This window comes from Taudactylus pleione, unplaced genomic scaffold (assembly GCF_031769625.1).
Source record: "Taudactylus pleione unplaced genomic scaffold, aTauple2 ptg000602l, whole genome shotgun sequence".
Classification (NCBI taxonomy): domain Eukaryota; kingdom Metazoa; phylum Chordata; class Amphibia; order Anura; family Myobatrachidae; genus Taudactylus; species Taudactylus pleione.
In genome coordinates this window covers 475570-500879 of record NW_028285004.1, presented here as the reverse complement: position 1 = coordinate 500879, position 25310 = coordinate 475570, and the positions used below count along the sequence as shown (strand labels likewise).

The 25310-nt window shown below is 36.7% G+C and overlaps 1 pseudogene; it reads left to right on the top strand.

Annotated features, from left to right (window-relative positions):
• The first annotated feature begins 24625 nt into the window (after nt 1-24625).
• LOC148480735 (5S ribosomal RNA) lies at nt 24626-24744 on the top strand (annotated as a pseudogene).
• Nucleotides 24745-25310: the final 566 nt, after the last annotated feature.

Here is a 25310-nt window from a genome sequence, read left to right as displayed (position 1 = left end):
CAGATGAGACAAAGATCAACTTGTACCAGAGTGATGGGAAGAAAAGGAGAAGGAAAGAAACTGCTCATGATCCAAAACATACCACCTCATCAGTGAAGCATGGTGGTGGTAGTGTCTTGGTGTGGGCATGTATGGCTGCCAATGGAACTGGTATTTATTGATGATGTGACTGCTGACAAAAGCAGCAGAATGAATTCTGAAGTGTTTCGGGCAAGATTATATGCTCATATTCAATCAAATGCTTCAGAACCAATAGCACGGCGCTTCACAGTGCAGATGGACAATGACCTAAAGCATACTGCAAAAGCAACCAAAGAGTTTTTTAAGGCTAAAAAGTGGAATGTTATGCAATGGCGAAGTCAATCCCCTGACCTGAATCCGATTGAGCATGCATTTCAGTTGATGAAGACAAAACTGAAGGGAAAATGCCCCAAGAACAAGCAGGAACTGAAGACATTTGCAGTAGAGGCCTGGCAGACCATCACCAGAAATAGAACCCAGCATCTGGTTATGTCTATGCGTTCCAGACTTCAGGCTGTAATTGCCTGCAAAGGATTTGCAACAAAGTACTAAAAAGTGAAAGTTAGATGTAGGATTGTTTAGTTTGTCTCATTACTTTTGGCCCCTTAAAAAGTGGGAGGCGCATATATATAAACCGTTGTAATTCCTACACCGTTAACCTGATTTGGATGTAATTACCCTCAAATTAAATTTGAAAGTCTGCAGTTAAAGCACATCTTGTTTGTTTCATTTCAAAGCCATTGTGGTGGTGAATAGAGGCCAAAATATGAAAATTCTGTCAATGTCCCAATATCTGTCAATATTTATGCACCTGACTATATATATATATATATATATATATATATATATATATATACATGCACGCATGCACATGCACACACACATATATATACTAAAGGTGAAATGGATGGCACTCTGACAAACACACATCAAATGAAGACACTGGCAGCTCAGCCTTAACGGTCAACGTTTCGGAGTTATACTCCTTTATCAAGATGTACAAAAAACAAAACTGACACATACCTTATATCATCTCACCTGGTGCTCAGCATTCTCCCCACCTCCGTCCACGTTGGAGACCGGATGACGTCACTGTAGGGGTATAGCGCCGACGTCCCGACCATCTCACAGGGGCGTGGTTAGGGCAATGTTTACCATCACCATGACAACTGATTAACCATGCAGTATATCGGAGAACATATCAATGCAACCTAAAAATATAACAATACAATGTAATGTGCAGGCACGTTGATATGTTAAAACTTCACTCCAAAATCTGCTGCCAATCTATTCCTGACTACAGGAAACTGACCCCTTGCTGTATTTAATACATTCTCAAGGAATCCATATAATATGTATGAACTACATTAAAGCCAAATATAAAAAAATTATCCTCTACAAAGTTATACGCTTCCCTCACTCTAGACAAATAATTTGACAGTCACCAAAATTATAAAAAACAGGTATAGGACATCATCTCGTTTAGACCATATGGATGCACGGTATTCAAAATGTGCATCTATTTTGTTTCAAGCTGCAGAAGTTTACGGCCCCTATCTCCTCCTCTTGGATTAGGGGGAACCCAATCAATCATCTTGTATCTGATAGTAGAGAGTCCATGTTTGTAATCCCTGAAGTGCCGGGCCACTGGTAATTCTGACATTTTACCATCAATTGCTGCCCTAATACTCGATCGATGCAAAGCCATTCTTTCTTTAAGTTGCCTGGTAGTTTTTCCAACATAAAATAAGCCGCAAGGGCATCTGATATAATAAACTACATAACGGCTTGTGCAGGTTAAAGCATATTTTATCTGAAATTTTTTACCGGTATGGGGATGTGCAAATGTGTCTCCCTTCTCTAAACTGCTACAGGTGATGCAGCCCATACATCTAAAATTTCCAGGTTTACGGGATAGGAAATGTTCTGGTTTAGGTGCACAATGCATCGAGACATCGTTATGAACTATATTGATCTGATATTGTTGGTTGTGGAGGAGTCGGCGAGGGAATTGTTGGTGGTGAGAGATAGAATTAAAACATTTGAGTCCCTACATAAAGATACCTTTAAAGCAGATACCTCCATTGACTGGCTCAACAAATTGAGTCTACAGGTGGACAAATACAGAGTGGATTTAATTAAATTTAAAAAATCAAAGCTCCAAACAGTGGAACGTGATTACACGGAACATAAAATCTACAGTTGGGTCAATAATCGGGCCCAGGTCCCTAACAGATGACCAAGGTATAGACAAGCAAGAAAATTTGGCTTAGACACTGATACATCCAGTGGAGGCATATCTTCTAGTGAATCAGAATGTGTAAGAGGAGCACAAAACACATTAACCCAGAAACCCCCTTTAGGGGTAGCAACTGGACCACAAGACGAAGCCCCACCCGATCCAACACCCGTAGGGGTGGCCAGTGGGCGAGGACGTACAAAAAGGGTTTACAAATGGAGAATCTAGTATTTAACCTATCCTCCAAAGATTTGACATCTGAGGAAGTTAGTGTCCTAAACAAAGGACTGTCGTTTGTACCCTCTGTGAAACCGAGCCTGTTTCAAAGTAAGATTGACTTATATAAACTCAATCGTCGTCTGAGATTAAAAGAACATTTTGGAGAATCATCTTGTAACACAGAAGTAACCCTTCCATTTACACGTAAATCCACCTTTGAACCAGCATCTAAAAATGCTGCTATTAAGCATTTTACTAGCAGAACAGACAGAATTCTGGATGACAATCTGACAGCTTTAAATATGCCTATCCCAAATCTTACAGCAGAAGAATAGAAAGCCTTAAAGGATCTGGGTTCTTATAAAGATGTGATTATCCGTCCCGCCGACAAAGGCGGTGGGATTGTCGTTCAGGATACAGCTGCCTACAAAGAGGAGATCTACACCCAATTAAGTGATTCCAGAGTATATGAACAACTTCCTCATGACCCAACGGAAATCTTTAAAAGAGAATTAGACACTATTCTAAATCAAGCAGTAGAACAAATGATAATTACAAAACCAATCAGAGATGCATTATCACAGGAGTGGCCAAAAGTCCCCTTACTATATACCATCCCAAAATTGCACAAAATGCAGTCACACCACCTGGAAGGCCTATATCGGCCCGTGATTCATTATATTACACAGTTTCGCAATATTTGAATTATTTTTTACAGCCGGTGATACAAGGACAATTTACTTTTTTGAAGGACACTACATCATTCATTTTGAAATTACAGAAACTAACCACTGTCAAAGGCAAACATTTGCTTTGCACCATCGATGTAATAAGTCTGTATACTAGCATCTCCCATGATAGGGGTGTTGATGCGGTAAGAAGGCTATTGTCGAATAACCCGATATACCAGGGACCTGATATACAGTTTTTCCTACAGCTGCTAGAACTCACATTATCTCGTAACTATTTTCTTTTTGATAATAAGTTTTATATCCAACGTTCGGGCTGCGCAATGGGTTCTTGCATAGCCCCGAGCTTTGCCAATTGTTTCATGTTCCAAATTGAAAAAGATTTGTTTTTCACAGATCCAGATATATCAAAGAATATAATTATGTACTGTCGCTATATAGACGACATATTCTTGGTCTGGGCTGGAGGAGAGGAATGCTTTAAAGAAATGATGTTGACAGTGAATCAATGTGATCCTGCTATCAAATTCACATATGATTGTAGTTTTAGCTCAGTGCATTATTTGGATGTAGCTGTCAGCATCGATGAGAAAGAATTTACAACATCAATATATTTTAAAAGCACCGACAGATATACCTTTCTGCATGCGGGTAGTGACCATCCACCAGCCCTCAAACGAGGTCTCCCCTTTTCCCAGTTCCTCAGAATTTATCGCATCTGCAACAACAGGCAAGATGCCATTGCATAGATTGATGAAATGTCAATAAAATTCCTTACACAGGGATACAAATACAAATCTTTGAAGTTGGCTAAAGAAAGAGTACTTAAACTTTCAAGAGACAGTGTATTGAAACAACAGCAAATAAAGAAAAAGGAAAATCACGTGATCTGGACCCAGGACTATTCATATATTAGTCCGTTAATTACAAAGAAAGTTATAGAATTGTGGCCTATTGTATCTGGGGATGAAAAATTACCTGCATTGCGTAATACTTCGTTATTACCATCATTCAGACGGGGCAAGAACATCAAAAATATTATAGATCATAACGATGTCTCGATGCATTGTGCACCTAAACCAGAACATTTCCTATCCCGTAAACCTGGAAATTTTAGATGTATGGGCTGCATCACCTGTAGCAGTTTAGAGAAGGGAGACACGTTTGCACATCCCCATACCGGCAAAAAATTTCAGATAAAATATGCTTTAACCTGCACAAGCCGTTATGTAGTTTATTATATCAGATGCCCTTGCGGCTTATTTTATGTTGGAAAAACTACCAGGCAACTTAAAGAAAGAATGGCTTTGCATCGATCGAGTATTAGGGCAGCAATTGATGGTAAAATGTCAGAATTACCAGTGACCCGGCACTTCAGGGATTACAAACATGGACTCTCTACTATCAGATACAAGATGATTGATTGGGTTCCCCCTAATCCAAGAGGAGGAGATAGGGGCCGTAAACTTCTGCAGCTTGAAACAAAATGGATGCACATTTTGAATACCGTGCATCCATATGGTCTAAAGGAGATGATGTCCTATACCTGTTTTTTATAATTTTGGTGACTGTCTAATTATTTGTCTAGAGTGAGGGAAGCGTATAACTTCGTAGAGGATCATTTTTTTGATATTTGGCTTTAATGTAGTTCATACATATTATATGGATTCCCTGAGAATGTATTAAATACAGCAAGGGGTCAGTTTCCTGTAGTCAGGAATAGATTGGCAGCAGATTTTGGAATGAAGTTTTAACATATCAACGTGCCTGCACATTACATTGTATTGTTATATTTTTAGGTTGCATTGATGTGTTCTCCGATATACCGCTTGGTTATTCAGTTGTCATGGTGATGGTACACATTGCCCTAACCACACCCCTATGAGATGGTCGGGACGTCGGCGCTATGCGCCTACAGTGACGTCATCCGGTCTCCAACGTGGATGGAGGTGGGGAGAACGCTGAGCACCGGGTGAGATGATATAAGGTATGTGTCAGTTTTGTTTTTTGTACGTCTTGATAAAGGAGTATAACTCCGAAACATTGACCGTTAAGGCTGAGCTGCCAGTGTCTTCATTTGATGTGTGTTTGTCAGAGTGCCATCCATTTCACCTTTAGTATTTTCTTTGGGAAAGGCACCTGACTGTGCTGTTTATGCACCTGAGTGCCGGATTTCCTTGGATTGTTTGTATATATATATATATATATATATTTATTGTGACAGTATTACCAGAGAGGGGTCAGTGTGGGGCTGGAGGGACCCACCCACACACAGAACAAAAATGGTGTGTCTTCAGTACTAATCGCCCTTTGCACAGAGCCCAGGTGTGGCTGGAGCAGTCAGACAGTCCAGGGGGATTGCAGTCAAAGTGAGACAGGCCGGTTGGCCAGGGTCAGACCTGAAGGATGCAGGGACATCCCTAAACCCTCTTACATGAACCTTATGGAGCTGTGGCACCTAATATGTTACCATGCAGGAAGCAGGGCTGAGACTGAAATTGTGAGTGGGCCAGTAGGCCAGTCCAGATCTGCATGTGGCAGAGGGGAGCTACAAAGATTTGGACCATTTCATGTGAGAAAGACTTTACATTTACAGATTAGCTGTGTTCTGGTAGTTAGGGTTCAAGAAGTGAGTTAGTTGCCCCTAGTAAGCTAGGCATTTGTTATTTTGTTTCCTGATTATGCTGAAATTAAAGTACTTTTCATTTATTTTACCTGGAAAGCTGCATGGGCCCTCATTTGAGCACTAAACACTGCACCACTGAGACCCATCTACCAAGCTAAATACCCCAAGTCATCTCAATATATATACATATATAATGAAAATGTAAGAAACTACTGGACAGCACTGAAAAATCATGCATTTAATTTGCACTTGGCCAGATAAAAGAAAACATGAGTATTACTTTTATTCTCTCTATGATATTGAAGTGTCTCCCTTGTAGAAAAATAAACTTTGTCAAAATGACAGCTTAATGGTGCATAAATATCTTAGCTCTATATATCTGCTGAATTTGCTATGAGAATAATTCTTTACTATACTTAAAATGAAAAAGTCATTTCAGGATATGGATGTAGATGTTTTTTCTTTTCTATTTTGTGTTTAATTTTTTCTATTAGTCAGCTAATGGAAAAGGACAGCAACTTACTAAAATAAACAGTTCCACACAAGATGGGAAAATACATAGATTGTAGGTTATGAAAAATATGTATCGAATAATTGGATGTGTAAAAATATCAAAACCATGGAATATTGTTACTTGATTTTATTTTGTCTAATTTTTAAATTAAATTAAATTTAGCAATGGCAAATACTAGTATAATATAATAATAAAACCTACATTTTGAATGGAGTCTCAGTTCTATTTACTTCACTTAAATGTAACTCCTCATTGCAATCCAAGCAACCTTGTTGCACAAACTATTCATTGTAAAGATCTTTTGCACATGCCCTATTTTTCTTACTTTTCACTACTTTTTATTCTACCTCTTTTAATATAGTTGGAGAGAATGGGTGCATAAAAAATTAACAGAAATGTTTACCTTTTAGGTTTCTTTCAGTGCCGAACACAAATTACTTTGCTATATATTCAGTGAAACATGTGACTTTGCTACAGTATCTCCAATTCAGTAAACAGTTTCTTAGTAGACTCATGAAGAACTTACCTTGACAACTTTGTCCAAACTATATGAATATCCATATATTTGAGATATGCAGTATGTTGAGGCATATTTGGTCATAAATTTGCAAAATCACATCTGGTTCTTAGTATTGTGCTCATGTAAGCCCCCCCCTGGTCCCTGGTATTAAGGGTAGATGCTAAACCACCATTGGCTATATTGCACAACTTTTACACTTTCACTGATCTGGATAGTCATGGATGAGGCATAGGTACCAATGGGCTCCTGAATATTTGGATGTTTGACACAGGATGCAACTGGAGTAGGTATAGGTAACAAGTGCTAGTGGTGAGAAGACGGTGTACTGTAAGTTTAATTAATTAGCAATTTCAAACTTTAGTAAATACAACTCTCATCCAGCACAAATCATAGTGATTTCATTGTAGATTGTTTCACAGTTCACCAACTCATTCTGTGTAATAATCCTCATGTTTGCATAAGCTACCAGCAGGACACTACCATCCTAAATCACAGTACTTTGTTACAATGGGTGTGATGGTCAGAGCATTGAAGAAACAAAAATATCTTCCATTAATAATAATTCAATTATATATGTCAAATTATGAAAGCATATATAAACTATTTTTGTGTAACATCATTGAGGATAGGTAATCTGAATGCCTCTTATTAAGTTTGGTAGTCTGTGGCATCCCCATAAGGTGGTTCTTGGAATATTAAAGTTTATTGCATGAAGAACCCATGGAAGGTTTTTCATTAGCATGTGAATCACTGAGAAAACTAGTGTGTAGTTCAATTAGTATTTTCAATCATGATGCTTTTCTGTTAGCAGGAAAAAGTATCACCTAGAGAGGATGGGCAGAAATAGGCTTTCATCAATGTCTAGACTAGATCCTCAATGACTAGAGGATGATAACCTGGCACTTGAACACATCATGCGGTATTCAAACACCATCTAACCAAAAGATGTGGCAACACAGAGGCAGAAATTCAAAGGCCTCACCATAGTTTATATGTTTTTGACTACAAAATAATATTTCTACCACAGCTAGGAGCTTTCAAAATCATAGAAATATACTTGAAGTCAGTGTGCTGGTCTGGTGTGATTTGGAAGACACTATGGCATATGTCTTGGGATACATGAAATATCTAACCAATCACATATCCATGACCAGTAGTATTTGCATTTATTTTATAGCTTAAAAAATAGAACTGAACATACCATATTTCATGTAGCTATTGAACAAGGAAAATTACATACAGTTATTTGTACTTTGGTTAAAAGTTAAAATGTAGGCAGTTCTGTTATGAACCCTGGGTTAAATTACAAGCCCGCAAGTTCCCTGTGACTGTGTCATGTTATCACTATGGGGTGGGGGACAAGCTGATAGAAGATGTGGAAGAATTTACCTTTGTGTCAGACTTGGGGGATCAATTCTAAAGCTGGATGCACACTAAATGATGTGTGTACCAGCCCCTGGCCCAGAAAGGTTGAGTGTAATTCTTTGTACAGTCAGTTTTTATTCCGTTTTATTTTGAAATTACAGCACTTTGGTCTACAGTATGTGATATTGAACCCTTTTTTCTTTATACCATCTCTGTTATTAAGCATTGCACTGCCTTTTGTAAATTCCTAATAGTCCTAGTGTTTATATATCAGTCTATTTTCATATATACTCTAGAAACCAGTCTTTGAAGAAGTTATTAGATTACTAAAGTTACACTATAAAATATTGTATATTGCTAAAAGCAGGGTGAGACCAACTAACTGAGCGTTAGTTTGTGTCAATGATCCTGAACAATTGTATTAGAGTCTTAGGGAACCTGTGGCTCCTGTGTATTTTTCAAAGGTACTGTCAGTATAGAGGCATGTGGTATACAGGCAGTGTGATAGAATTTTCAGTGTAAATATTATATTCAGCTCTACCCTCCCTAAATCAGGACTTGAGGATCTGTTCCATTGCAGTCCTAATGCTAGTGTAGTACCAGGCAGAGTGATACAGGCACTGGCTCTGACCTAGCCATATCAAGGATACCTTTTTGGGTCCCATAAAATGGGCATAACATTAAATAAACAGGCAGTAGAACATACCAGTACATTCTGGGTTGAGAATTGCCACAGTATATTGGGTTGCACTCTATTACACACAGGAGCCCACAGTCGATTATCAAACAAGGTTTCTGTGAATGTCCCATCCAAAACGGATTCTTTCTCTGGATGTTGCATTCCTTTCTTGCTAGGGATCCTAACAGCCTCCACACTATTGCTTCCATATTTTACATAACCTCCTTTCACTATGGGGACACTTTTCAGGGGGGTCTACTAATACAATTACACACCCACTTTGTTGTCTAGCAGGACCATTGTACATGTTATACAGTATGCTTCTTCTATGGTAATCCTTATGGTGAGGATCCCCAATTTCAAGAACCTGAGTTACTACTAAATTCTTCCACTCTAATGTCAATTTATTTCATGTGGCCTTCTATTGTGGCTCTGCAACAGCCTCTAACATGCTTCAAGGGCTCTCTCCTTTTTATTTATTTTTTTAATTCAATAATTTATTTTTTATTTTTTTAACATACATACAAAACAAAAACAGAATATACAGCAATTAAGCAGGATTAAATATGGAAAATATAGCATAAAATGAGCAAGTGTGTAATATTGCACATAATAGTAAATTATGGTATAGAATAACAGGATATATGGAATACTCCTTATCATATATATTTAGAACAAAAGGGACTTGAAGGCGCCATTCGAGCACATAAATCCAGAGATAAATGAAATACAGTATTCAAAATAAAGTGATACATACAACCTGCCGCACTAGCTTAAACATAAAATTGCATATCAAAATACGGAGTAAGATCAAAATAATAAAACATCCACATCTACCCAAATATCAAAATAAAACCTATATTCCCAAAAAATAAAAAATATTATTAAAACAACCCCTTCCCTGGACTCCCCACCCTGTATAACCTATCCCCAACTCAGGCATACTTGGATCCCTAAATACCCCCCAAACACACTAAACTACCCTAACTACCATACACTAATTACCTAATCCCCCTCCATACACAAATACAGGATAACAGAAACCCATTTATCTGATGACAGCAATAAACTAATGACCCTAAGATAGGTTCTGCCCAGCTCTCCCACATTTTAAAGGAATGGTGTTTCTTCCATATAAAATTGGTAGCATTATACTTCTATATATGAAAACCAAATTAGCAGAGTAATTAAGTAATTAAAACATATGGATAAATAATAATAAACAAAAATAAAATATCCAAAGATCTTAGAGCAAAATATTAGGTTTCAAAATATTAATCTTAATCTGGACAGGCCTCAGCCTCTTGTAGGATTATATAAATAGTCCCGTCCCCATCTCCCCAAGAACACACTATGGAGCATGGAATCAATAAATACTGTAAACTTTCTGCCAGCGGAGAGTAGATAAAAAGGGTCATGAAGTACTGCAAGGATAAGTCCCCGGAACTTTAACTTGTCTGTTGGAAGTGAAGAACGGATCTCTGTAGAAACCTCATCAAATTTGAAACATCCATAAGCCGAGAGGGCATCAGAATCAGAGGTAAACACAGACCTCGGACAGGATATATCCAAATGTTGCACTGTTGCAGGAGACATGCGGACAGCAGCTGCAAAACTTACAGACACGATCATCACATCCTAAAGCTTGGTAAGCAGCCTCACAGTAAAGGCATTAATAGCCTGGATAATTTGCTGCATAGAACTAGCCATCTTTGTAGTACGTAGCTACCGGTGTAGTAGTCTCAGCAAGACAGGATAACCTGAGCAGCAGCCAGGAGGGAAATCAGTGGCAAGGTGATGGCGCTTGGACACCACCAGAGCTTAACAGCACACCACCACCAAAAGGTCAACAGCTGGGGTGGTACATTATCAGACAGCAGGTATAAAGGAGAAATCCTCAGATGACCGCTGAAGTCGGGAACAACAGGGCAGATCAGCCACAGCAGCAGAGATGTTGGTGTGCAGGGAGACTCGCAGCCACCACCCAAGAAGACAGGATGGCTGACATCCACTTCCAATACTCCCCAACCGATACAGACAAGAGCCAGCAGGAGACACACACCGTTCCCGCAGGACACAGTCAGGCACCAGGATAGAGTCCACAGGTAAGTATAATAACAAGAGTCAGCCCAGGGAGCTGGAGATAGGAAAAACAGGCCCCAGTGATAGAGTATCTGGCTGCTGCAAACTCCTGGAAATAAACTGGGAAACACTGCTTGCAAACTTCCACCTAAGGAGCCCAGTTAGTCTGGAGAAGGAAACACACTGAAATATCCAGTTTGGGGGAGAAACAACTAGAAAAAACAGGATAATTGAAGGATATATGCAGGAGAGCTGGCAAAATGCTTCTTTCTCCTAGCTACTCCAGGCCACGCCCTCTGGCTCTCTACTTTTTATGCGGCAGTAATTCAGTTCAACTAAAGCCTGGCTACACATAGGTGTTCTGTTATTCTGCTAGCAACTGTTATTGACATATTTAAAGTTAAATTGTACCTTAATGCAGAACTATGGTCAAATAAATAAAATCTGCAGTAGCAGGGCTGAGAGAATGAAAGAATCGCCTTCAGTTCAAAATGGCAGAATTAGTTTCCTGTGATATTGATCTTATCTCAGTGCAAAGCTGACTTCATGAGGAAGTCTCAATGCTCAGAGATATTCTTTCAAATGTGTTGTATAGATCTAGCAGTTATAATAGCTGTAATAATGTTAATTAAAAGGCATATCAAATTTAGTGTCCAATGCACCGTTATATGGTTATACCATCTCCCTTTTCAAGAATAAGCCTCAACTCTGAATCTTATAATCAACAATATACAAAGATTACTGAAATCTAAACTGGCAGTAACAGTTAAATAGAACAGAGAATAATTGGACCCTCAATGTCAAAAAGAGTAATGGCTTCCTGGGGAGGTCAACTGCAAAGTAGAAGGTGCAGAACTAACTTCAAGATGGTTTAGTAGTGCCACGAGCTTGAATCTAACTTGAAGGTGTAGAGGCAGTATGAGAGACAAAAAAATTACCATACAAGCAGTTTAATTTTGTATTAACTTAATTTGCTCCATTTTGTGACAATGAATATTTCAGTGAAGGAATGTACTGTACTCTGACTGGTTCCAGACCACTTTAAATACAGTAGTATAGGATACTTTCAGCTTGGATCACAGGTATCTGCATCAAAATAAATGATTCTGAGGCTCAATTTTTCCACATCAAAGAAGATCTGTTATATTTTAGGTTACCATGTTCTACATCATCATAAATCCTCGTGACTTACAATGTTTTTCTTCTTTTAGTCTTGCTAAACGGTGGCTGTTTCACCCTATCACATTTTCTCATAAAGTAACCTATACAGAGCACTAATAGTGAATTCCATCCAGATGTGTTGTAAATAGGAATGAGACCTATACATCAATCACCACACCGAAAGCCAATATTACCTTTTTTAAATCATGAGTCAGCTTCATGCTGAATGGACCTATGTTGATATATGATGATGTTATTCTAATGCTCATATTTATTCTGTGTCCAGAGTTTGTTCCTAACTTTTTGCTATTTAGGCTTTATTTGTCCCACTTTTAAAGGTTTGATGGACTATGGTTGAAGTAGAGGAATTCTTGTAGTGATTTATTTTTCTGTGCATTGTGTGTTGTTTGATCCTCTTTTTAATCAACTTTTAATATGGATATACAGAACTAGACAATGTTTATATTTAGTAGCCTACAAATAAATGTTTACCTGTACATTTGTTACTTGTATATGATGGACCTCTTTCAGAGTATCACATGAGTCTCAATGCCACTTCATCTAATGATTTTAGCAAACTGCACATGGGTCAATTACTGCATATGCATATTTAAGCAATTGTTAGTGATTATGAATCATTTGCATCTCTGAATTTTCACTGTGGTGACTTGGGAATTACTGGGTGGCAATGGGATGCAGTCAGGAAGCCGACAGTTGAAATGCTGATCGCCAGCTTCCCGACTGTCAAATCCCGGCAGGGTACTAAAGACAGAGACGTCAAAATCCTAATGCCTGTCATTAGACCTATGGGATTTGAACTGCCAGCCATATGGCCAGTGGTAATACATACTGATTCCATGGCAATTGTACATTTGCGCATAAGAGAAATGTCCAGTGGGTGTGTTGTGCGCATGTAGCCAGAGTTGCAATCTATTCTGAGTCATGAATCTTCTGCAGTAAGCATAGGATAAGTGTAAGTGACATTGATAATGATGATGACTTCTCTCGTTTTTGGATGAGATGCGATCAAAAAGATACATTTGACTCAGAATATGATATATTATTGCATATGTCTTACAATTCCTGTAGGCATCCTGAATTGTGACCACAACACTTGCTACTCAGAATCAGGTCTATGATGCATATTATATTGAAGACTTATATACTGTATGTCTATATGTTTTTATAGTTTTGGTTTTAAAGGTACCACCTGTTCAGATGAGTTGCTATCACTACCTCTGTCATATCTGATTTGGAGAACATTTTTCAGTTTTGTGTCCATTACCAAGTTAGGCCTGTATTGTGTGCTACCACCACACTGAGTTCCTTTTTTGCTACTTCCTACCTATGGCAAAATCTCATTCACTTTATAGACTATTTTTGTTCTCTTCCTTGTTGTCATGTCTTCCCTTCACCAGGTTTATACTCCCCACCCTTTTAGGCTGCCATGCTTACCTAGTCTGTATACATGTGGGGAAAAATGTCATATGATCTATCTACCTATTTCTCCATATAGTGTGTTTATTATAAATAAATTCTAAAGTAATCATCTAATAAGAAAAGTCTAGACATCCAATCATTTGTCTCACAGCATTTACACATACGTGTAGTGGCTATTCCATAAATTAACTTTCAATGCATTGCCCACCACAATTCTGTTACCACAAATTCCATACATTATACACTTATGGCCCTTTTAAGCATTATAGGATCACCATAAGCTTTAAAAATCCTATTTAACCTGAAATAAAAATTTTCATTTTTTTATTTGGTATGGAATTTGGGGAACAAATATATAAATGTGGTGTTACATTATGCCCCTATCTCAAAATGACTTTCCTTTGCAAAAAAAATGTTTTCTATAATCGAAAAGGCAAATTGGAAGTGTAATAATGGGGATTTTTATTTTTTTCCCCATCCTAATATGCACAGAACTCCCTCCACAAACAAAATTATTGCACGTCTGCACTTACTAAATACTTGAGTGTGACCTAAATAACACTTGGAAAATTAAGCATCCCAGAGATATAGATATTGAGCTTGATTCTGAGTCAGATACAAGTGTAAATGCAAAGGAATCACAGACATATGCATGCTGGGCATTTGTACTGTATGGGCCATATTGCCGATGTGAAAATTATTATTCACCCCAAGTTTCTATACTTATGTTGATCTATTACATCACTAGTTTCCTCACTGCTAATCACCAAATTTTATGCCACTGCACTAACTTTCATTTGTGTAAGTGTCCCAGACTTAAAACAACATCAGATACATGCTGAAAAGAGGTCTAGCTTTATCAAAACGTTATATGTTGGCATAATCTTGAGAACATCTTAGTCACTGCCTCACTCTTGGCCATTTTAAACCATTGATGACTATCAAGAGTTATCTGTAAAAATATTACCATTTGTTTATTTGTTGTGGATTACCAAATGGGTGATACTGTTTTAAAAAGCACTTTAAATCACCTTAAATACTGTGACCGGAAGATTAAATGTTGAACTTGACCCCAAAAATGTATAGTCCCATCTTCCCACCTTTCCACCCTCAACCACCTAGACTGAATTAAGATTTGAATCTGACTCTGTGGCCTAGACTAAGTACCCTTACATCCCATTATCTGTATACAATACCTTGTTGTCATTTGACCAATCATTACAGAACTGTACAATAGTATCTGTTAACAGGAGTTTTATAAATATTTACAAATTCAACATTGTTCACTTTCAAATTACTGTCATAACTTCCTTGAAACCCCACACCTTACTTTAATGGTCTGTGACTTTCTGGTTTTAACCATGGAGAATGATCTTCCTCCTGTCATGCTATTCTAAAGTCTTCTTCTGAAAGTCAAAATCTTCAGATCCAGTGCAAATGGAAAATAGACTTAAAAATTTGTTGATGATGTACTGTGATAAGTTTTGTTGGAGGGTCTGTGGCAAAGTCAGTAGTCCCTGCACGTTGGAACTGACCTTCATACAGTACATTATTTATTCCTTATAGTTCTTACTTCTAGTAGATATGTTTCAGGATATATCATTATAGTCATCACAGCAGAAAATTGCTCAGTATTGGAAAACTGCTTATACTCTGCATTTATTATTGATTCTGTGATTCAAGAAAAGTTGTAATATGGAGACAATTGGCTTCCAGAACAACTTCTCGACCTCTTCCTCTTTGGTAAAATGGTTTCAATTTCATTAATTTTAGAGATGTGTTGTTCGGTTTTCTTGAAATACGAACACACCCAAATTTAGGAATAATGAGTCAAATCTAATCCCAGTTCAGAATCACTTTGGGGTTCTGAGTCAAACCCAGTCCCAGTTTGGTTCTGTAGTCAGTCTTAAAAACCGAACTCAGGTATTAGATTTCATGTAAATAGGTCAAAATAACATGATTTGAGCTGTTTTTTTTAATTAATTTAATTTTTATCGTTGTTTTTTTTAAGGGGTTTAAAACAAAACAAATCTGACCAAAACACATGAGGGTGGTTTTGACAAACCAAAACAAGATGTTGAACTAGTTCCAAAACCTAAACAAGGGGGTTTGCGCACAACTCTAATTCTTATTATAGAGAACATCTTGTCCTGTCTCTTAGCTGTATCTTTAATTTTATCACTATGTGGTGTTAACTCTTCTCACACTTGCTCTTACTGCTTTTGTATTTTGTTAGTTCATATTTTTCCTGTTTGTTGATCATTTCACCAATTGCATTGAACTATCTTGCCTAATGTTATTTATTTTGGCCTCTTTTATTTTACTCATTGTTTTATGTTTTTCATATTTTATTTTAAAAACTCTTCACTAAAAATCTATAGTTAAATATTGTTCCGTATGCTCTCGGGACCATTTGCAGGAATTTCAGAACAGTTTTTTAATACAATCTGAGTATTTTATTCAAAATACTGGTCCAAAACCACCATATACATGTAACTAAAGTAGGTAAGTGACACATATTTTTCCATATTTTATATGCTGGATTTTGCATTCTATATCTCTCTTTCTACTAAATCCCTTTGTCACCACCAGTAAAGAGGAAGATAGTATGGAAAAAGATTTCTTTGCTTTGAGTCAGGCCTGATTAAAATAATGACTATCAAATTATAGATAATAATTACGCTATAAATATTTTGTATACAATATTTAAACACCCAACTGAATGTATCATGATAAAAGTGAAAATAAAAAGGACTGCAGCTTTTTGCTATAGATCCTGTATGTCTATAAAGAAAGGAAATCAGAAAAGAAAATATGCAAAATGGCGATGTCCAAATGTGATAACAAATTAAAAAAATATAATGTCAGTGTAATAAATATATAATTATTATTACTTTAACTAAATACAAAAGGTGGGAGTCAAGTAGCTTAAACTTATTTATTTAATTTTAATGTTTACATACACCTATAGTATCACAATAAAAAACATACACTCAATAAATATATAAGATAATACAAATCTGGTGAAAAAACTGATATAAAAATGTTTAACCCCCTAAAATAGTTATACAAAGTAACTAATTTAGCTGATATATTTTAGTATATGGACTAATTGAACACTGTTTTGATACTTTAAGGGGTATATTTACTAAAGTGAGAGTTTTTAGAAATGGAGATTTTGCCCATAGCAACCAGTCAGATTTTGCGTAACATTTAACTAGCACCTTCTAGGAGACAATAGCTAGGATCTGACTGGTTGCTATAGGCAACATCTCCACTTCTAAAAACTTTCACTTTGCTACATATACCCCTAAGTGTCTTATAGAGCAAATTAAAAATGTTTCCAACATTAGTTATCAATTTAGGTGAGTAGTAAAGCCAGGTGATCCGATTGTTCCTGAGAGTAATGATGCAGGTTAATATACTGTAAAACACTCTACAGTGTTTTAATGGTAATTCTCTTTAGCCCACAGTGGAACACCTGGAAAATATACCAATATGTTGAAGACCACCATCAGCAAGTGCTGAGGTTGTAGTATAAAAGTACAATTTTGTTATTTTATTCATTTGGTGTATATGTATCCTGCAGCACCTGAGTAAAAAGTCCTGTTGTCGCAGTTTTTACATGCTGATTTTTAAAATAAATTATCTTCTGTGCCACCTACCATACATGTATAGTGGGAAATATCCCTGCAGCCTTGCCCTGCTAGAGGGGGAAAAAGGATCTAGCAAACTGCATACAGGTGGAACTGCTAAAATAGTGCAGCACTTATATAAAGGGAGATGACCACACAGAAAAAAGTAAAATGCAGGTGAACACTCTAAGCACTAGGAACACTGACAATCAGAAAAATAATAAAATCTTCAATTTAACATGGAGTACAACTTAGCACATTTGGCCAAAAATACATGCCAAACTACTGCATTAAGGTAGGTGGGTAAATCTCAACAAAGAAAGTCTGTGTCTTTAAAAGTGTCCATCACCTTACATTTGTTTAGTAGCATAGATTACTCAATTAAGTTAGAATACTCATACAGTATAACATTGAATGAACCACTGGAGCTTAAAGCCAATCAGCTGTAAACACTGCAAATTCAGTGTCAAGACAACTGTACCTAGTGACTTATCAGTGAGCTCATTATATAACAAGCATAAAAGTAGTAGAAGAGTTTCCACAGAAAATCAATAATGCAATCAGTGCATAAATAAAACAAAAAAACAAGATGAGTAATTTACCTAGTAGTCTCCAGGGTGTGTCTGTCCTAATAACAGTATATTTATGCAGAGGATGAGGGTGGTGTAAAATGCAAGAAGAGAAATATATGGCTTTGACTGTTTTTATATCAGGAAAGATCTGAGGAGAAGCTTTGAGTTTTAAAGGGTTGAGTTTACAATGGATGGCATCAGGGGCGTAACTAGGTATTTGAAGGCCCCATAGCAAAAGTTTGTAAGGGCCACTATGTACCACGAAATGGTTAAAAATTTATAAAACACATTTAAATTTGGCAAAACAGATGAGCCCCCCTATCAGCTCTGGGCCCCATAGCAGCTCAACCTATGGTAGTTACTCCCATGGGTGGGGTGATTGATGTTGGAGAAGCTGAGCATTCTATTAGACAAAGTACTGTTAGATAATTGTTAGAGATTGCCAAGTGGATATTGAATGTTTAGTTGAATATTGTTTGCCATTCTGCCAATTTAAATGTTATTATAACAGAAATACAGTAATTTGTAGTTGTCATCTTGAGGTACCAATATCACAAGTAGCATCATTTTTGAAGAAGCCAGATCAACTTCCCACCCAGTGAAATTGGTGATCATTTAAATAAAGATACAAATAACACATTAGTGATTCTTGGTATAATCTAGCACAGTTCATCTGTCTTTTAGATCAACCAGTTTCTCCATCAATGATCACCCTGCCCACAGGAAGCGGAAGTCATTTAAACAATAACTCCTCCACAAATCTACCCTGCTAGACAATATCAAACTCTAGCATTCTCTTGACACCATCCACATCCTTTAGATTTCAAAAACAGTATTTAATTAAGAACCATCTATTTCCATTGATGTGGAGACTGCCTTGCCTGTAATTCCACAGCTGGTAGTAACTTTAAAGTGACAGAATTTCTCACATGCCATACAACCAAAAATGTGTGTTTAGTTGAATGCCAGTGCGGCCTCTTCTATGTTGGATATACACCCAGAGCAGTAACAACAAGTTAGTCAAACATTGCAAAAACATCAAAAGGGTACAATCAATCATTCTATGACTGAACTTTTAAAAAAATACCATAATTGCTCCACAAATGTTTAAAACATTTTTTAGGGATTCATTATGTAAGACCTAACTGGAGATACAAAGATGATGAAAAGAGGCTGGCTTAGCTGAAAGTACTGTACCTGTATTTTTAAATTATATACTTTTTCTCCTAGTGGTGTTAATGCTGACTTTGAACTCAAATAGCTCCTTTTAATTTTATCCTTTTATCTAAGTCCCCAATTTTTATGCCTCTTATTTTATCTCTCACATTTTATATTTGATTTACTATTTTGATATATATTTATTCCAATTGTACTCTCCAAAGTTCCTTATTATGAGTGATGTTTTTAAAAATGTTTTATGATGTTTTCATTTTCACCTGCCTTATTTACTAAGCTATTAACTTTTATAAACATTGATATTTACCTATGTTAATTTATGCCCTAGCACTTTATAAACACACAAGGTTACCACATTAAGATGCATACTATTGATTTTTAGTATCTTGTAGGATATGTTGACACATGTACTATGCCGCAGAGACATCTTCTGGTCCCTGAAAACACACGTTCATAGACCTTGTACCCAGGGGGGAATGAACAAGTGGAGATTCATTCTGGGAACATTGAGAAACCATGTCTTTGTCTAAGGGATAAACTAATATGCATGGGACATTTGACTGGCAGCAACTGCTTCTGGTTCAGGAGACATTAAAATACTTTTTAAATGCTGTTTAAGAGTCCCTCCTTTTATCCACTCAAATTTCAGAAGGGCGCACCCCTCTTAAGAAATCCCTATTGGGAAGAAATGCGTTAGGACATTGCTAAGATCGATACACAACAGTGCCTATTGCATGCAGCCATCCCTGACTGCTCATTCCAAACCCAATTGCCACTTAATCCAAGCCACTGCCAAATATACACTGTTAATTTGGACACAATCCTGCCTTTTATCGGGTTCAGAACAGACTGGTCCCACACGAGAGTCCACCACATGGATCCGGCTGCTGATGCTTAGTTTCTCAACCCGCTGTGGACCTGATGCATGCTCCCCACACAGAGGGACAAGGATGGAGACTGAGGTCCACAATACTGCATTCCAGCAGCTCCCTCACCAATATCGGAGGTTGAGCTGACCAGGTACTTCATCATATTGGGGCTTTATTGAAGAACCCTTAAAATCTCCTAAAATGCCTCTTCTGGGGCATCTCATGTCACTGTCCAACAGTAGTGATGCACCTTCCCTGATATCTTTGTCCCATTGCTGAAATGTCTTGGTGGAATCGCTCACTATGCTTGTCACTCAGTGCACCACAGTTATCTTGTGTGGGTAATCCCGTGAATCACATATATTTGAATAGGGGAGGGGACAAATAACTGATTCATTTAATTGGGTCATTAGGCCCTGCCCCCTCTGCATGGAATGCAGATTGCTGGTAAGATTCTCTCCATTCTGCCCACTTCACTAGGAATACCCCTCCATTGTCATAAATGGGCTATATCTCAGAACTCAGAGCTAACAGAGAGTTTTAAATGTCATATTCATTCTTTGCATGCTGAAATCAATTAGAAGTAACTATTTTCACATTGGAAACATTTTCATTGTTGTGTAGTGTAATTGTTATTCTGACTAAAGTTAATAGAATCCAATGGCTTCTCATTGCCTAAACATTAAATAGCTATAAGATTTAAAAGTGTTTGTATTATTTTTATTTATGCTTTTGTTTCTTAAAATGTATCAATTATGTTTATCATAAACTTCAAGACACCATGATTACTTGCAATGGTCAAAATTTATTAATTAAAACAAAAACAACTTTTAAGAAAAATCCTAGCTATAGTAAACTGTGCTAGTATCTCTAGATGACTATAATCACATATTTACCACTAGATTCACCAAATATGGAACTCCTGCCTTTCTTGCCTGCTTAGACATCTATTGCATTATTTTTTTGCTCACACTTACCCTCTGTGTTTGAACACTATTTTATTTCTGAGTTCCAGAGTTATTTTTCCCTAATCTTTCTAATACACTTGTAAGATGCTTGCACATAGGTCTTATTTAGTTGTATACAGTATGTTTGCTTTTGTAAAGTGCAAGTATGTTCTACAGTACTGTATATTTGTTATTTTTATTTAATGAATCTGTATTTATACCTATATTACTGTTACAATTTGTACTTTTTTCATTTTATGTTTTTTTAATTTAATAATGTAATAATGTTACATTAAGCCATGTAACCCTTTTGCAGTGTCTATTAGCATTTACAGTACTTCATGCTATAAGATAGTAGCATAATCAATAGCAGAAGGGAAGTGTAAAGTCACCACCTACAGCACAGTGCTTCCAATGAACACCTCTCACTAGTACAATATATTCTATTGTTTCATTAGATATAAATCAGAACTCTTTCAGTTTCTCCATGCTTGGCAGGCAACCTTAAATAACCCTGTACCAAAGCTATTTTATCACCTCATAGTCCAATTAAAATGTCCTATCCTGTTCTTTCATTAATACGTGAATTGTGATTCCCATTGGTAATCTGTCAGTTATAATTTTAAAATAAATGGATGGCTCCAAAAGTTTTGAAAAGGGATGAACAAAGATATTACCCTTACAGTTTTCTTGGCAAGGGCAGATCATATGCTGTAATACAATATGTCACTCTCCATGGCTCCTATGAATGATAAACAGCAGTATAGTAGCCACCAGGAGAGTTATTTCTATACAATTAGCCACTGAGAAACTGGTGGAAAATACTTACATCAACATGAATGACTATAACAGTTACGATGGCACATGCTGCTACAATGAATATGAAAGAACACATTTGGAATATAGTTACTATGTGATGAGAATTATACTCAAAGCAAAACTGAACATATTTCATTCCTCAACATACCAAATCAATCCATTAGCAAATCTCAACATCATAGTGTACGATAAAAAAAAATCCCAAATATAGCCTTATTGAGGAACACACATTTAAGAGTATGATGAATTCATACAGTTTATTTTATTACAGATGCTCTTTTCTATCCTCTTTAAAAAATCATTAGAAGTTGTTTCCTTGCATCACATCAAGCAAGTTCAAATCAGTCCACAGCTGTTGAATAAAATGTTTTTTTTTATCATCCTCCATCTGTCCATTTAGTACCTGTTTTTGTGCTGTAGGAACATTTGTTTTTACTTAACTCATAAATGGTATCAGATACAAGCCGGAAGGTATACTCACTTTGCTGGGAGCCTGTTGTCACTAAATCTTCTTTTATTTCTCAGGAAGGTCATCATATGATTTGCAACTTTTATTTCATATACTATATTATTGTTGAGAGGTTGGGACACTTTGCCTGCAATTAGTGATCTAGCAGCACTTTTTGTCTATCATAAAATTATATTTTACATTTCCAATTGTCAAATTTACTATGGGTACACTTGGTTCATAACAAATCATGTGCATTATAAGTACAGGGACTGATTTCTCCCATCATTACAAATCCTTCCCTTGTTCTATATGATTATTCCTAGGAAAAACCCTGTTTATGTTTATTAGACCTTATGTGTTCCATTGCAAAGTGCCTTTTACCACTGCAGTTGAAAAAAGCAACAATGTTTTTTTCAAATTTGACTCATATGACACTAGACTTCTATCACATGTGGTTTTCGCTGCAATTACTTGTTCATTATTTTAGTCCACAGGTTCTCAAACTTGGTCCTCAGGACCCCAAACAGTACATGTTTTCCAGGTCTCCTCACAGAATCGCAAGTGAATAATTTGCTCTACCTGTTTATCTTTTAAAATGTGTCATTGAGAAATGAATACACCAGTGCACCTGCTGTGTGATCTGGAAAATGTGACCTGTGTGGGGTCTTGAGAATTGAGTTTGAGAACCACTGATATAGTCTGTGTGTTCAACCAAATTGTTATTAAGTTGTTCTTATGTTTTTCTGCTATTGTAACTAAGGGTTTGTTTCTGAGTTTGACACAGAAGTGCCCACAGCAACATATATAGGCGGTCAACCATCTGCGACTTTATGCAAATACCCCTACAATCTTCTTCTTTTGTGTACATGCACAACAACATTGGTCACACAATTAAAACTTGCATCTCCACTGAATGGTCCTATTCTGTGTGCATTTTTACTTTCTAGCCACTACCCAGGAACACCCTTCACTGATACTGTGCATATCAATCACAACCGCGTGTGTACAATTAGTTTAATGCATGCATTGTGAGTTTTTAGGAAAGTTAGCACTCAACTACAGTATGTGAACATCGGCATATTGTGTAGTTTGCATGTGGCTCTGAATCAAGCCCTAATACCTCATCCAGTCTTAGATGCCACATTGAGTTACTAATTGTTAATCTGTTTTTATATTTGGTTTAAGACCCTCCACAGAGGCCCTTGTTAATATAAGCTGTATATTTTCTTATTCAAAAAGTTCTGCACTTCAGTCTCAACAAATCTCTAATCATGCCCTCATTAGGGCCCTCTATAATTTCCCCAATTTCGCTGCATGGGAAACATATCTATAAAGAATGTCATGGGGATATACTGTATGTCTGTACTCAAAAAGAGCAAAACTGATCTAGGATAACAATATAAGAGATTAGTGACCCTAAAGTATTTGGTGTTCTTAAACTGTGTCAATAGCACCTCAATATACCTGTCCCACATCAATTAACCAATTTTCATGCACTTTATACTTTTTCCTCTCAAAACTGATAACATTATTGGCCAAATTAAGCTATGTAATTTTTTTGCATAATTAGTCATTAACCACTTAACTGGCTTTTTTTCTTTCAAAAACTGCTTAGAATTTTTTTAATGATTGAATTAGGTCAAGAACATCTATTTAAAACTTTTCCAAAAAATTTTTTTATTTTTTTTTTATTTTTAACACAGCATACCATAAAAATAGCAATTTTGATAATATACTTTAATGATAGCTAATGACAAGTGTAGCATTGATGGTAAATGGGGCAACCATCTATAAAAACATAATTAATTATTTAAGACTGCAGCCACCAATGTTTCCTTAACATTGGTTGGGGGCTACCATAACCACTTGTTTTTGGTCATAGACGGTCGATGGTTTGCAAAGCATCAATGGTTATTGGCCACGCCTAGAGTGTGAGTGTATGTGTGTGTATATATATATATATATATATATATGACTTATAAAGAACTCTTTCAATACCAACAAGACCCCCCCATTGTCTTCAGGAAGGCTAGAAATCTATAGAATACCCTGGCACCCAGTATGCTAAGGAATACCAACATTTCAAGATCCACTACTCTCCATAGCTTCCCGGGAAGCTATAAATGCAGCAGATGTAATGTATGCAAATACGTACATAGACAAAGAAATATTTTCAGCAACTCTATGAACAACAAGGAATATAAAAGTAAACAACACCTAAACTGCAATTTAACATCTTTCATTTACCTCTTGGAATGCTACTGTGGGATAAAATATGTGGGTAAAACTATGAGTACAGGAACATGTACGGAATATAAAAAACAAGGTGGAGATGCATATGGTATCAAGACATTTCAGTACATTTCAGTACACACAACAACTCGGATCCTCATGAGTTCACATTTAAGGCAATTGAACATGTGGAATTGGAAGATATAGGAGGAGATCTAGCAAACAAATTATCCAGATGTGAGATGTACTGGATCTTTGAATTGGACACTGTGACTCCTCGAGGATTTAATGATAGCTATTAACTAGCTCCCTTCTTATAAGAAGAAGGTGATTGTCATGACCGGAGTGCAGAATGTGTGTCCTATTGTTACCTACAGTCATACCTAGTTTTGAGTGCCCAATCTTGTCTGATCTTGGAAGCTAAGCACCATTGGGCCTGGTTAGTACTGACATGGGAGTCTCCTAGGGAAGACCAGGTACTGTAGTTGGATATGGGACATACTGGTGTTACTCATTAAGGTCATATAATTTACTAGTTGACTCCTAAAGTACATCTGGAGAGTCATCAAAATTTGTTACTCGAGTGGTTTATACAGACGCTGCACTTTTTCAAGGTGGAATATGTAATTTGACAAAGAAGAATAATAAACTAATTTTCCAGACAAGAGATGAACAATGACTCCCTGAATCCCTAATGACAGCTATGAAATAGTTCATTCCTTTTTTGGTGATGGACAGGACCAGAGAGTATACTGTATGTCAGAATGGTACCTACAGTCATACCTAGGTTTGAGCGCCCAATCTTGTTCGATCTTGGAAGCTAAGCACCATTGGTCCTGTTTAGTACTTAGATGGGGAACCTCTATGGAAGACCATGTACTGTAGTTGGAAAAGTGACATACTGGTATAACTAATTAACATCACAAGATCTACTAAATGACTCCGGAACGTAAAGAACTGCTATTCAAGTGGTTTATACATACATTGCAATCTTTTAAGATGGACTAGGTTGCTCAAGAAATAACATTCCATTAAATCATTGTATGATAACAAA